Genomic DNA, 12890 nt, shown 5'->3' on the forward strand with positions numbered 1-12890 from the left:
AATCAATAAAAACGAATATTGTTTTATTGTCTTGATGATTTTTACCCCCTTCTTGTTCCAACATTTTTGTCACGGAAAAAAACATGGTGGTAAACATAACATTTTTATCAAAGACAAAGATCTGTTTCTAATGTTTATCTGTGCATAAAAGGGAAGGCATATAGTTTCTCTCAATCCTCACCATGCAACAAAAATATTCAATCGGAAATTGTTTACAAAATTGAGAGTGAGGGGGGAGCACCTGGCATGAAATGCCTGCATATATCTCTTTCTCCCCCCCTTCCTTTGATAAGGCGCCCTGAGTACAATAACTTACAGTAGATACGCCGCATCGGTATAATTGCCGTACCCAGAAAAGAGTAAGTCTGTCAAAAAAAATTTAAAGAAAATGTGCGGAATGCCGTAATGCCATAAACGCATCAGCACATAAAAATGATAAGCAACACCTCGATCAGAGGATTTTATCAGAGTAGAAAACATCCATAAAAAAGAAAAAAAAATTCAGTAATTATTTGCTTGTGGCTCTATCCCCCAACTTTTAAAAAAGTCAAGAAATAAAAACGGAATCTCGCATTTAAATTAATTTCCGATTTTTGGAGAAAAATCGGAAACGTTTTGCTCATCTAGGTTTTGCAGTGTTTTTTTTTTTTTTTTTGCAAATACTCTTTGCAAAGGAAAAAAATGAAATGTAGATTTTATAATCATGTTTACGATTTAGAATGAACATTGAACAATAATCATATTTATGTATGAAAAAAGTTAATTTCCTTGATTATTTTTGAAGTGGCCGTTTTTGCGTATTTCTGTTATCTGTAGCTCTTATTTTGTACTAACATTAATAAAATATGTACAGTGTACAGATTTTTCATTTTTTGCTTCCTTACGTTCCTTTTAAGGTTTTACATTGCCTTTCTGTTTAAATAGAGCTCCATTTCACTTGTAATCAACAAAACAAAAAATTGGTGAATAGGAAATTTACGGCTTTTCCCGCACTTTTTGAAGTTGGCCGTTTTTTTTAATTAAAGCTTCTAATTGACGGGTAAATAATATATATTTGCATCAGAATGTGCCAGTATCTGTTTCTTTATTGTTTCGTTAAAGCAGTAGGAGGAGGAGATAAAAAGAAAAGTCGATCATAAACGCTGCAACGGCAAAAAAGTCGCTAACGAAAATTTAACTTTAAACACGCTAACGTCGCGGCGTTCCTTCCAGAAATTACTGCAGTCAGTCAATGAAAAGCTCAGGATCCGCTTGTTTCTTTTGCTTTTCAAAATTGAAACATGTAGAAAATTATAGATGCGGCATTGTAAAAATAAGAATCAATGCACAATTAGAAGTGCTATACTAAAGAAAGAAAAAGTAGGAAAAAAAAGGAAAAAGTAGAAAAATAAGGAGATAGCTCTAAAAAGTAGGAAAAAGTAGCAAAAATAGGAACTCTTCGGGGTCTGACTGTGTATGAGCGCGCGTGTGTGTAGGACATGCACGCTACCGCATTTCGGGGGAAGTGGTGAGGACCACAGGAGGTGAGCCTGCATAGGCCTTCGGTCCAAGCTGAAAAAGGAACCACAACATCAAGGACGGTCAAATGAAAACAAATAGCAATCGTGATTGCCCAAAAAAAAAAGAAAGAAAGAAACATATTGCTTAGAATATACATTTAAAAAAAAGCTTCAAAATTTTCTAACAAAAGTAAAGAAGAATTACAGCATACCACATAACCTTCTTGGGGTAACTGCCCCGCATTTGCCCATTGAAATGGAGTAAATCGAAAAAACTCTCAAGTAATTTGATGCCACCGTGCTACAACAGCTGTCCAAAATTTACTAACACATTAGATAAACCATTATTATTATTAGATAAACCATTAAACCATTAGATAAACCATTATATTTATTTGAGCTGCAACTGAATGAACTTCCTAGGTAAGATAAGTGTTAAGATGTACTGTCCACCTCTTCTCCTTAAGCTTCGCTGCCCGACCGATTGAACGATTCCATTAGTTGAAATAGGGGTGAGGAAAAACGGCTTAAGAACTTGCGGATTTAGTTTGCAGTGTTATTGCCCATTTTGCGAACACTTTACTATTCAGGTAAGAAGTAGCAGTCGGTACAGAATTTTCTCTTCAATAAAAGGGTTGCAATGTTAGCCCAACTCTGGGCCAAACAATTTCTCTTCTTACTGTTAACTCTCCCTTCAAAGAAATAGACTTGCTCAAGGCCATAGCTCAACTTCTCGGAGGTGAACATTACTTAGTACTTGCAAAACCTTAAGAGTAGACGTAGACGTGCACTGTGACATGACGTTTTTGGTCGAAAAAGAAAGCATCATCGCTGGTTCTAATAAAATGTACGGAAAGCAGTTTCAACGAGGAACAAGGCTAATAATCTAAGAACGGATAATAAATGACCCATGAGGTATTTTCCGAGTTTGAACATTATATATGAGCTGACGTATGTATAAAGGCTGGCGTAAATTCCTCCTCAATTCGCGCATTCTGCCGAAAATGGTGCCGAATCATGTTCGACATTGTTTACATTATCAATTTAAATAAAATCCGTCAAATAATCCATTTTTCTACATTATTATTCTTCATTTGTTCTGTATAAAAAGGTACCAATAGTTTGTGCATAAGTAGTTTAGAGTGATGTTTTAAATAGAATTACCACTACGTGGAACAGAGTAAACAAATATGACTCAACAAAATCGTTCCAACCATAAAGAGAAATTAGTTACAGAACAAGTATAAAATGAAATTATGATAATTTGAACTAGAGCACGTTATATTCCGCTTGTTGTGAAAACGAAAACTATTTTTGAACCCTTTAATAAATGTCTTATGTACAAACAATTAATACTCGATCCGCATAATTAAATGGAGAATCAATTAAAATATGATTAATCAGTGGTAATAAATGAACTTGATTTAAAAAAACATACCTAAGTCTCGGACATAATTCGTACCATTTTCGCTAGAACGACCTAATTTTTTACTGTGAACCATTTGGGAGATTTTGGATCAAAATTTGAAGCAGAAATGTTATAGAATGAGTCTGTATTAAAAATGAAAGGCCAAAGTCGCGTAATATTTTGGTCAGCATCGATATGAATTTTGCAGATATTCAACTTTTGTTTATATTTAAACTTATATTTCTTTAAACAATGTCTGTTCCCGCTGCTTAGATGAATCAAAGCAGGGATACATAACAATTACAATTTGCTCTAAAAACAAGATTGCGTGGATTTCTTTATCAAAAAAGGGGGAAAAAATGGTTTTCTCGTAGCACATGAAGACAAGCGACCTTGCCAATGCTTGTTGGAAATCTTCAACGCAATTTTTCCTTAACTTATACCGATCGTATCCTTCTAATTTTTTCCTTATAACTAACTCTGAGGCACGAATAACAAGGAAACAAAATGCAATTGCTCAAGGAAATTAATGGACTTCATACGGAATACTTCATTTTCAAAATATATTTGTATTCCTTATCTTTACTACTAATAAAGCTGAAAGTCTTTCTGTCAGGATCTCTCTCTGTCCGGATCTCTGTCTGTCTGTCAGGATCTCTGTGACGTGCATAGCACCTAGACCGTTCTGCTGATTTTCATGAAATTTGGCACAAAATTAGTTTGCAGCATGGGGGTGTGCACCTCGAAGTGATTTTTAGAAAATTCGATGTGGTTCTTTTTCTATTCCAATTTTAAGAACAAAAATATCATAAGATGGAAAAGAAGAGAATTACGAAATTATCATAAGGTGGAACCGTAACATGATGGGCACAAGCTAATTGGCGAGAAAATTCACCATACATTATTTGTAAATATACAGGCGAACCAAAAGACATTTTAATTTTCCATTACGAGCAAAGCCATGCAGGTACCACTACTGTTCTATATTTCAGCAGTAAAAATGGACAACAAATGATATAGGCACAATTTTATTCAAAAAATCGTGTTTCTTGCTGGCATGACGAGAGGCCATGTCAGCCTAGGCGGAAACTAGGTGCTCGGGCCTTGCAGGGGGGGGGGGGAACTGACGCATAAAAAGAAAGAAAATGGGGGGGAAAACTCCGAATAAGAGAAAACGTCAAGATAAAGTAAAATTTACTCTTTTTGTATTTTCTGTTGTGTCACTTAAAATAGAGCTAATAGTTTTCTAGTAAGCAGTTTGGATTTCCAACCCCTTTTCTTTTTTCGAATTTTTTGCCTTTTCTTTCCCCCTTTTTCTCTTCTTTTCCCCCTTTTTTCTTTTTCTTCTTATTTTAGAAGGCGGGAGAGGGGCCGGCGACGTAAATGACAAGGGGCCTTGGCTCTCTGCGGCCCTGGTTTCTTGCTCTAACTAGTTTTGGCTTGGTATCATCTGGGTCACGAGCAGTGGCGGCACGAGAGCAAAAGTAGACGTCGGCGATGCAGTTTTGCGAGGCCCTTTTAATCATAAAATATTTTCAGACAAATCATTGAATTCACGGAATTAATTTTTGTACTAACTATTGGCACTTATAGTTTCCAATTCACTTAAATGCTAGGACAAAAACGTTTCGTGACTAGTAGCGCAATCAAAAAGTTTTTTTTCGTGGTGGGGGGAGGGGGCGGCACATTGAAAGAGGAAGAATGACCTGATAGAAAGGTGGGTCCGGGGGTCCTCCCCCGGAAAAATTTTAAAATTTTTAGTTTAAAAACGCCATTTTAGGCTTTCTTTGCTGATGTTAGGGGAAAAAATTTACAGAGGTCTCGGTGGAAATTTCTAGAAATTGAAGCCTTAAAAACGCAATTATAGACCATTTTTATTGACTTAAAGGGTCAGAGAGTGTCCCAGATCGATTCTTTTGTTTAAAAAAAATAGGTCAAAATCAATCCCCTGCAAATTCTCGAAACAGGGCCGATCCTAGCAGGTGTGCAGAGTGTGCACCGCACAAGGGCGGCCAAAGCAAGGGGCGGCCGTAGGCCGCATCATGTAGTTCTTATAAGCAAGAAAAATTCCTCAAGAATTTCTCACAAGAAAACTTATAATTAGTCGAATAAATATGCTGAATTTTAAATGTTCAATTATCAAAATAAGTGTCGGTTTCCCGGCAGTATAGCATAGTTTAAGAAAAATAGAATGTTTAGGAACATTGTGTTGGTTCATTGTCCATTAGTATTTTCTCTTTACACACATGCTTCATTTGGTTGCAAAGTTTGCGACAGAACCGGTAATCAGGCATGGATACAGGGGAGGAGAAATGGCCCCCTCCTGAAGCATGAAAGGGTGCCTTCTAAAAGGAGCACCGAGGGCCGCCACTAATGTTTACCCCCCAAGCTTTTATAGACCTAAACAATGAAGACATATTTTATTTATATAGAAAAAAAAGCTATACTGATTAGACACTCTCGCAAGCATTTCAAGCAACAAATTCTGTGTTCAACAATCATGGATGCATGGAAAGAAAGTGAAAAATTGCGACAACTCTGAGAGTCAAACATATATGAATGACGAACTAGAATTTTGTAATTTCCCCCCTTTACGGAAATTTTTTCTAATTATAATCCCGAATGAACTGCCCGATTTCAAATCAGGTAGGAGGACAGGGCTCTTCCCCCGGGTAGCAAATTTAAACGAAGCTCCTCAACGAAGATCAAAAAGGATGCCATGACCTCCTTTACGAGACTAAAGAAGGCTTAAAATTGCATTTCTAGGACTTTAATTTCGGAAAATTTTGCTGGTTGAACAACTGATCTTAAGTCTCTGATTCCCAATTTAAATTATTTATTAAGTCTTTGATTCACCCCTTCCACCTTAACTTAATCAAACATAGCCTAAAAATGTTGGCTTCAAAATCCAAAATGTGTTTTTAGAAGACAGCCCTTCCTACTGTCCTCAAAAATTGCTTAATGACATTTTTCGGATTTCTTTTTCGAAATTTTTGCGATGGACTTTTTGCGATTACTAACAAAGACAGTCTCAATTAGCGTCTTTAAAAAGGCCCTAATCCCTACCCCTCTCACTTAATTTATTGAAAAACAAAAAAAAGTTGCGTTTTTCAAACACCAGTTTCAAGAACTTTCGGGGAAGGACCCCGGATCCCCCTTTTCTCCAATGCATATCACTATACCTCAAAATTTCGTTTAGATGGTTCCGTGGAGCCACAGAACCCTTCCTGCCTAAACTAGCCTGAAATTGACTTCAGTTTCAAAAAAGACAGTTCGTGAGGACACACTGAACCCCGGTCCGCTCTTAGTCCCATCGTTATCAAACAATGCCTAAAATACGTTTTTGGGACTTCAATTTCTAAAAAATTCCGGAGGAGAACTGCTTGGCATATGTAACTTTCTACCGCACTAGGGCATAACCACCAGTCGTCAAGGTAAGGTGGAAAAAATTCTATAGTTGTATTTTTCCGATATTAATATCGAAGAACATCCGTAAAGATCCGCCAAAGCTTCCCAGTTTCGTTAACGTCACCAAAGGTAATATAAAATAGCGCTTTTAGAAACATCCGCTTGGGAGTCCCAAAACCCTTCCTTCTAAAAAAAATAGCCTGTAATAGATTTTAGTTCTGAAAAATATTTCGGTTCTGAATATTTTCACGTCTCCCCTATTGTTTTCAAATACAGCCAAAAATGGGTTTTTGAAACAATTGCGCCGAGAAATTACCGGAGGAAAGCCGCTAGATCCCCTACCGTCACCAAAGACAGCCTAAATTTGCGAACTTCAATTTCGAAAACTTTCGATGGGAGACGATTGAATCTCCCTCACTCTAGCAAGGTCAACAAAGGTAACCCAAAATTGCGTGTTTAAAACTTCAGTTTCGGAAAATTTTCGGGAAGAGCGCCGATCCTTCCTACGCTACGGTCACAAAAATAGCTTCAAACTGATTTCAATTTTGAAAGAATTTTAGGAAAGAACTCCAACATTACTATCACCTGAAGTCTCGAAAAAATTCCTAAAATTGCGATATTTGACGTCAATTTCGAAAATTTCTCCATGCACCTTGAATATACCCGACTCTTTTGTCCTTGCAACCGAACGCAACCAAAGATTAACTAAAACTATTTTTCATACGCCAATTTCGATAATTTTCTCGGAGCAATCCCCCCCCCCCCCCCCGCTTCCGTCCTTCCTCTGATGAAGACAGATTATAAAATGCGTTTTTAAGACTAGTAAATTTCGGTATCTATTACTTTGTTCAAAGATATAAATTGTACCTAAGGAGTTTCTTATTATAAAACTTTTCTTCCTTTTTACAAATTCAACATTCTTCTGTTTTTTTTTCTCACTCTTTTTTAATTATAACTTGATACAGAAATTTGAAGAAAGATTTATATAGACGTTTTAAAGATTAGTCAAAATATGCAAATTACTCTTGAGGGGCGGCACATCAGGTCTTTGCACACGGGCGGCCGACACCCTAGGATCAGCCCTGTCTCGAAATCGAAGTTTCAAAAACAGAATTTTAGACAAACTTTGATGATTTTACGGAAAGGGAGGGAGCTCTTCCCTCGAAAAATTTTGAAAATTATGCTTCTAAAAACTTTAGCAATATTTTATATTCAGGAGCCAGTTCACCTAAACTTTTTGTTGATGTAGTTTAAAAAACCTGATTGCTAATGATATAAAAGAAAGGCGGTATGGGGACCCTTGCATGAATATTTTCTGATATCCAAGCCTTAAAAATGCGATTCTATAAGGCCATATTTTGTAATATTAGGTTCGGTAATTTTTGAAATTAATAATTGAAAATCAAAAGTGTGCTACAAAAACACAATTTTAAGCGATTTTCGATGTTGTTTAGTATTTGGGGGCTTTAGCTTTAAGCTGGAAATATCGCGAAATTTAAGATCTCGAAACGAAATTTCAGATGCTCCATAATGCTATCGGTGCGCGCGTGTATGGAGGGGTGCGTGTTCGGAGGAGCAGCATTTTGAATATTTTCTAATTTTTCAACAAGAGAAAAAGAAAAGAAATAGAACGGGGTGCGGGGGGGGGGGAATAGAGTTAGCTGATCAATAAGCTGTAGCTAGTGAATATTTTAAATTCAGGTTCCTACAGAATTGGGCCCCGCATTTGCTAAAGCTGGCTCTGTGCAGTCTCCGCTGCACGCACTATTTTGATTACTTTTGTGTCTGTTGCATTTAATAAGAGCTTCAATTGAAAACATGGAAATTTCTTAAAACTTTTGAGAATTTACTTCTGAGAATTTTGCGAGGCCCTATCTGCGCGAGGCCGTCGGCAGTCGCCGACGCCTAGCGCCGCCACTGGTCACGAGAGGTCACCGTGACCTCCCCAAAACATACTCGACAAATTTTGTCTGACAATTCGGAAAAATTATCATAATTCGCAAAATTTGGGAGTTCCATTCGGAAAAATTTGGAATTCCATTCGGAAAAATTATCATCATTCGGCGAAATTTGGAGGTCCATTCAGCAAAACTTGAGTTCCATTCGGCAAATAGAAAATTTCCGCCCTCCCAAAAACTTGAGTTCGTGGCACCTCTAGCTATCATAACTTGTTATTGATCATAGAAGTAAATTTAGTCAACTGAAAATTTATTTTGAATCCAAACAAAAACAAGAAACACTTTATAAAAGTTGTAATATCTCTTTAAAATGTATTTTATACACATTTATTATGGTCCCACCTCTCTATTTAAATACAATCAGGGCTAAATTTTCAAAGAAAAAAGGATGGGAGTTTTATATTTTTGGAAATTCTTTTAATGCTTGAATAGTCTGAATCCTGTTAAATATGGGAAAATTTATTTAATAAAAAAATCTTTACTAATAATAAAAAGCTGAAAGTCTGTGTCTCTGTCTCTCTGGATGTCTGTTACGCGCATAGCGCTTAGACCGTTCGGCCGATTTTCATAAAATTCGGCATAAAATTAGTTCGTAGCATAGGGGTGAGCACCCCGAAGCGATTTTTAAAAAAATCGATTTAGTTCTTTTTTTATTCCAATCTCAAGAACGTTTCACCTAGCAAATTATCATAACGTGGACAAACAAATTACCATAGCGTGGTATAGAAAATTACTATAACGTGGACGAGAAATCTACCATATGCGACCATGGGCGAGCAAATTAACATAGCAAATTGGCGAGAAATTCATCACCCATTATTTGTAAATATACAGGCAAACCAAACGACCTTTTAATTTTCTACTACGGGCAAAGCCGTGCTGGTACCCCTAGTAATAACATAACTGCCGAAGCAGAGCTTCCGAGAGCTCCACTGCACATTAAGGCCTTAATGTACCTATATATAATATTCTTTTTGTTTAAGCCGTAACAGATGACTTAATAGTGTAGTATGTTTACTACTTTTAAATCTCCCACTAACAGTAGTAAGAAAATATACTCTACTAATATTTTCTCTCTTTCTCAAAAGAAAAAAAAGATTAGAACGTTTGCTGACACAACTCTCCAAAAGATTCTATTATAAACTGTGTAAGAAATATCGATTTAAATGTAGAACTGAGTTATTAGATTTTTCTTGGAGCATTTATAGGACCATGTCTTCGGAGAAGCATTGCAAAATTCAGGAACAAGGAATAGTGTACCTTCCATTTGAAGTCTAAGGATAAACAGAAGAAGCTAAAGAAAACTACTCCAGCAGGATTTCTCTTGAAGGTTTAAAACTTTTTCTTCTTTCGAATTGATTTTTACATTTTTTGAGTGCTCTCTTTCTGGCTTGTTTGTAAACTTTTCTTTAACCGGAGTTTCAAGCATCATTGCTAAAGGCAAAAAAGAAAAAAAGTTAGTTGTACTTTTGGCAACAAGAAAAGCTTCGATGGAGAGTTTCTCTGATGACTTTTCCTTTCTCAATGGAACATAGCTGAAAATAAGCAGGATGCTTTCTGTAGTAGATTATATGAGAAAAAAAGAGTGGTAAGTACCGTAAATAAAAAATTGTTTCAAATGAAAATAGTTCCAATTATAGCGTTGAAGATAAGTTAGTAGAACAGACGAAAATATCGTTCGAATTACTTATGTCAGAAGGAGAAGCAATTTAGCGAGATCGCCGTTTTTCTCTAGTTTTAAACGTTTTATTTTTGGCATTAAAAAGTCGAGCCGCTTTATTTTATATGCTTTGCGGTTTATGTTTAGGATAGTTATTATAAAAACAAATATTTTATTCTTTCTTTGGAACGAACGTTTTTTCGCAAATCATTTTGATTTGTATACCTTATCAGTTTCTTTTTACTCGCACACGTACAGAACGCCATCGCCAGTCCAAGTTACAAGGAGCCTAATGCTCATTTAGCAATATTTCTTCAAACGATTAGTTCGTAGAGTCAATAGTTATATTTAAAAACGATAAAAACAACATGAATATGTAAAATATAAAATGCTCTCTCTTACTGGTGTAATTCAAAACAAATATTATCATAAAAATTTTTGCCTCGCCAATTAACATCAATACCGTAAGGTATTGAAAATAAAACACGGCGTTTTTAACCCCAATTATAGATTCAATAGATTTTTTATACATTAGAGAGAGAGTAGCACAGTCACGATTTTTGATTTCATACGAAACGCTTACGGTCGTATTCGCCAGCCGATTCGAGCCCCCTTCAGACATACGAAATGCCGTTCAAATCTTTCTACAAATAAAAAAAGGCTTCAAAGACGCAGTTCGAATGTTTCCCTATTCTCTTAAATTAATCTTGCATTTGCAACGCTTTTGCGATTACTATAGACACCTATAAAAGCAAATAAATGTCTCAATATATCTGCAGGAGGCTTGTTTACTCTATGCCATGTCGAGTTGCTGGACTATTATGGACAAAAGATGGTAAGATGCGACTACTTCTACCATCTTTAAAAAAATTAAGTTATTTTAGGAAAGAGCTTTCATTTCGGAAAGAATAGCGCAATGTGCATTTAATTTTCAATAGAATCATTGAGATTCTTCATTAACAACAGCAATTTAATATCAAGACTGTATGAAATTCAAGCTTACTTTAAAAGAATCTGTAATTCACAGTGGATATAGTAAAATATATTGACTGTGAGCAGTACTGTGGAAACGAGGCATTTTATACACGAGGTTGTCTTTATTCTGAACACCCACGGGTCTGAAAAAGGGGTTGTTCAGGGGTCTAATGCACATGTATTCGCCGGGACTATCAAAATGTGTTCAGAATATCGCAATGTTAGATTAAAGAGTGTTCAGATAGAGAGTGTCCACTAAAAAATGTATTACATGGGGTTTTTATAAATATTATTATTTCATTTTTATGGAAAAATTGGCTTTTGATTCACATTATCCACCAACTTTCAGCAATTTTTTTCAAAGCAGTTCGATTATTGGCTGAGAATATTTATTTGCAACCATCGCTAAATCTTCCGTGCCTGCTGACTTAGCTATCAGAGGTAAAACATTCTGCCGCCACTCTCCAAAATAAATGACTCCAGAAAAGCTTAGAAAGTAACTTAGTAGAAAACTGGTGAAAAATGAAGAATCGCGACTCGTAGAAAAGATCAACGAATTAGTTTTATCCCCACATTACTTTATTAAAGTCTTCTCGCATGAAATTCTCTTTAGGAGTGCTGTCAGCTTTACCCAAGCGACAAAAGTAAATTGGAAGCACCAAACCAACCGTACTAAGCTCCAGTAAAATGTATCGATTGGCTGGACTGTGTGAAAGAAAATAGCAAATTACCGGCAGCCCTGTCGCCAAAATGTCAACCTGTCAAAAACATTAATTTTTTAAAAATAACTTTAAAAATCTCTGCTAGTATGATAACTCCCGTCGGAAGCTATTAAGTCTCCTTCATAGGCGGATTTAGGACTGAGTTCCTGGGGGGGCAGGTTTTTTTTGAGCAACATTTTAAATCCCCCCCCCCCCGATGTTTTGGTCTGTTTTCCTGTGATGCATAAGGCCATGTTTTATCTTTTTTTTGTGTGTTGTTTTCATTAATGTGTTTTCATGCTGTCCTATTTGAATTGACCTTAAGAGAGGTGACTGGTATCAATAGAGTGACGCAGGGCTCCCTTTTAAGTAGGACAGAGAATATTCCCTAATGTAGGGGGTCCGGGGGGTTTGTCCCCTGGAGGAAATTTTGTAAAATGGATATAAAGTTCTGCATTTCGAAGCCTTATAAGGGTTAATTGGATAGAAAAAATCTCGGGGGAAAAAAAAGACATTTTTTTTTTTTAAGTTTTATGACTTAAATGTGCTTTGTGATGTAAGTTAATACTTTAAAAGAAATGCTATACAGATTTAGAAAATATGTAACATGAGAGTAGCATACTACGTATTAGAACAATTCATAATTTACACACTTGATAAGAATTAAAATTGAAGCACACTTTGCTTAGGAGTTTCAAAGACTTGTCTAATTATTTTCAAGGTTTGGTTGGTTAGATTGGGTGTTTTGGCACAAGAGCCCTAGTAGGTTATACTGCACCAATTCTTTTCAAGGATTTTAAAACATTTAATAATTTAAGGCACCTCATTTGCACTTTCCAGTCTCTGAAATTGAGTTCTTGATTATACAATTGTACAGTATTATTCAAACTTTGTTAAAAAAAAAAAAAAACAGCTATTTTAAGTTTAAAAGAAAAAATAAACTATAGAATTCTCTCATTACAACAACCTTGTTTTTAATTATAAGCAGTGAAGAAAACGAAAAGGAATAGAGGTAGTGTATCATTTTTTCCGGGCTAAACAGATTAACAGTATGCAGTAGAAGCAAGATAAAAGCAATCAGTACAAAAGAATTTCAAAAATACTGCATTTGGGATTAAATAAATAGCAAGGTATGAAACATGTGAGTCACAAAAATTTATTTCAAGTAACATGTTAAAAACGTAAGCACCATGATTTTTACACTTTTAAAGCAGGATGAGCTGAGCAAAGAGCTGAATTTGACATATTTTGGCATTCCTCCCCCTACCATTTGTTAGAAAT

The 12890-nt window shown here is 35.8% G+C and overlaps 1 protein-coding gene across 1 annotated transcript in view; it reads right to left on the reverse strand.

Annotated features, from left to right (window-relative positions):
* Window positions 1–12890, reverse strand: part of LOC129218730 (DNA (cytosine-5)-methyltransferase 3A-like) — a 130450-nt gene that overhangs the window by 45110 nt on the left and 72450 nt on the right. The window lies entirely within an intron of this gene.

Source organism: Uloborus diversus, chromosome 3 (genome assembly GCF_026930045.1).
Source record: "Uloborus diversus isolate 005 chromosome 3, Udiv.v.3.1, whole genome shotgun sequence".
In the NCBI taxonomy this organism is placed as follows: Eukaryota; Metazoa; Arthropoda; class Arachnida; order Araneae; family Uloboridae; genus Uloborus; species Uloborus diversus.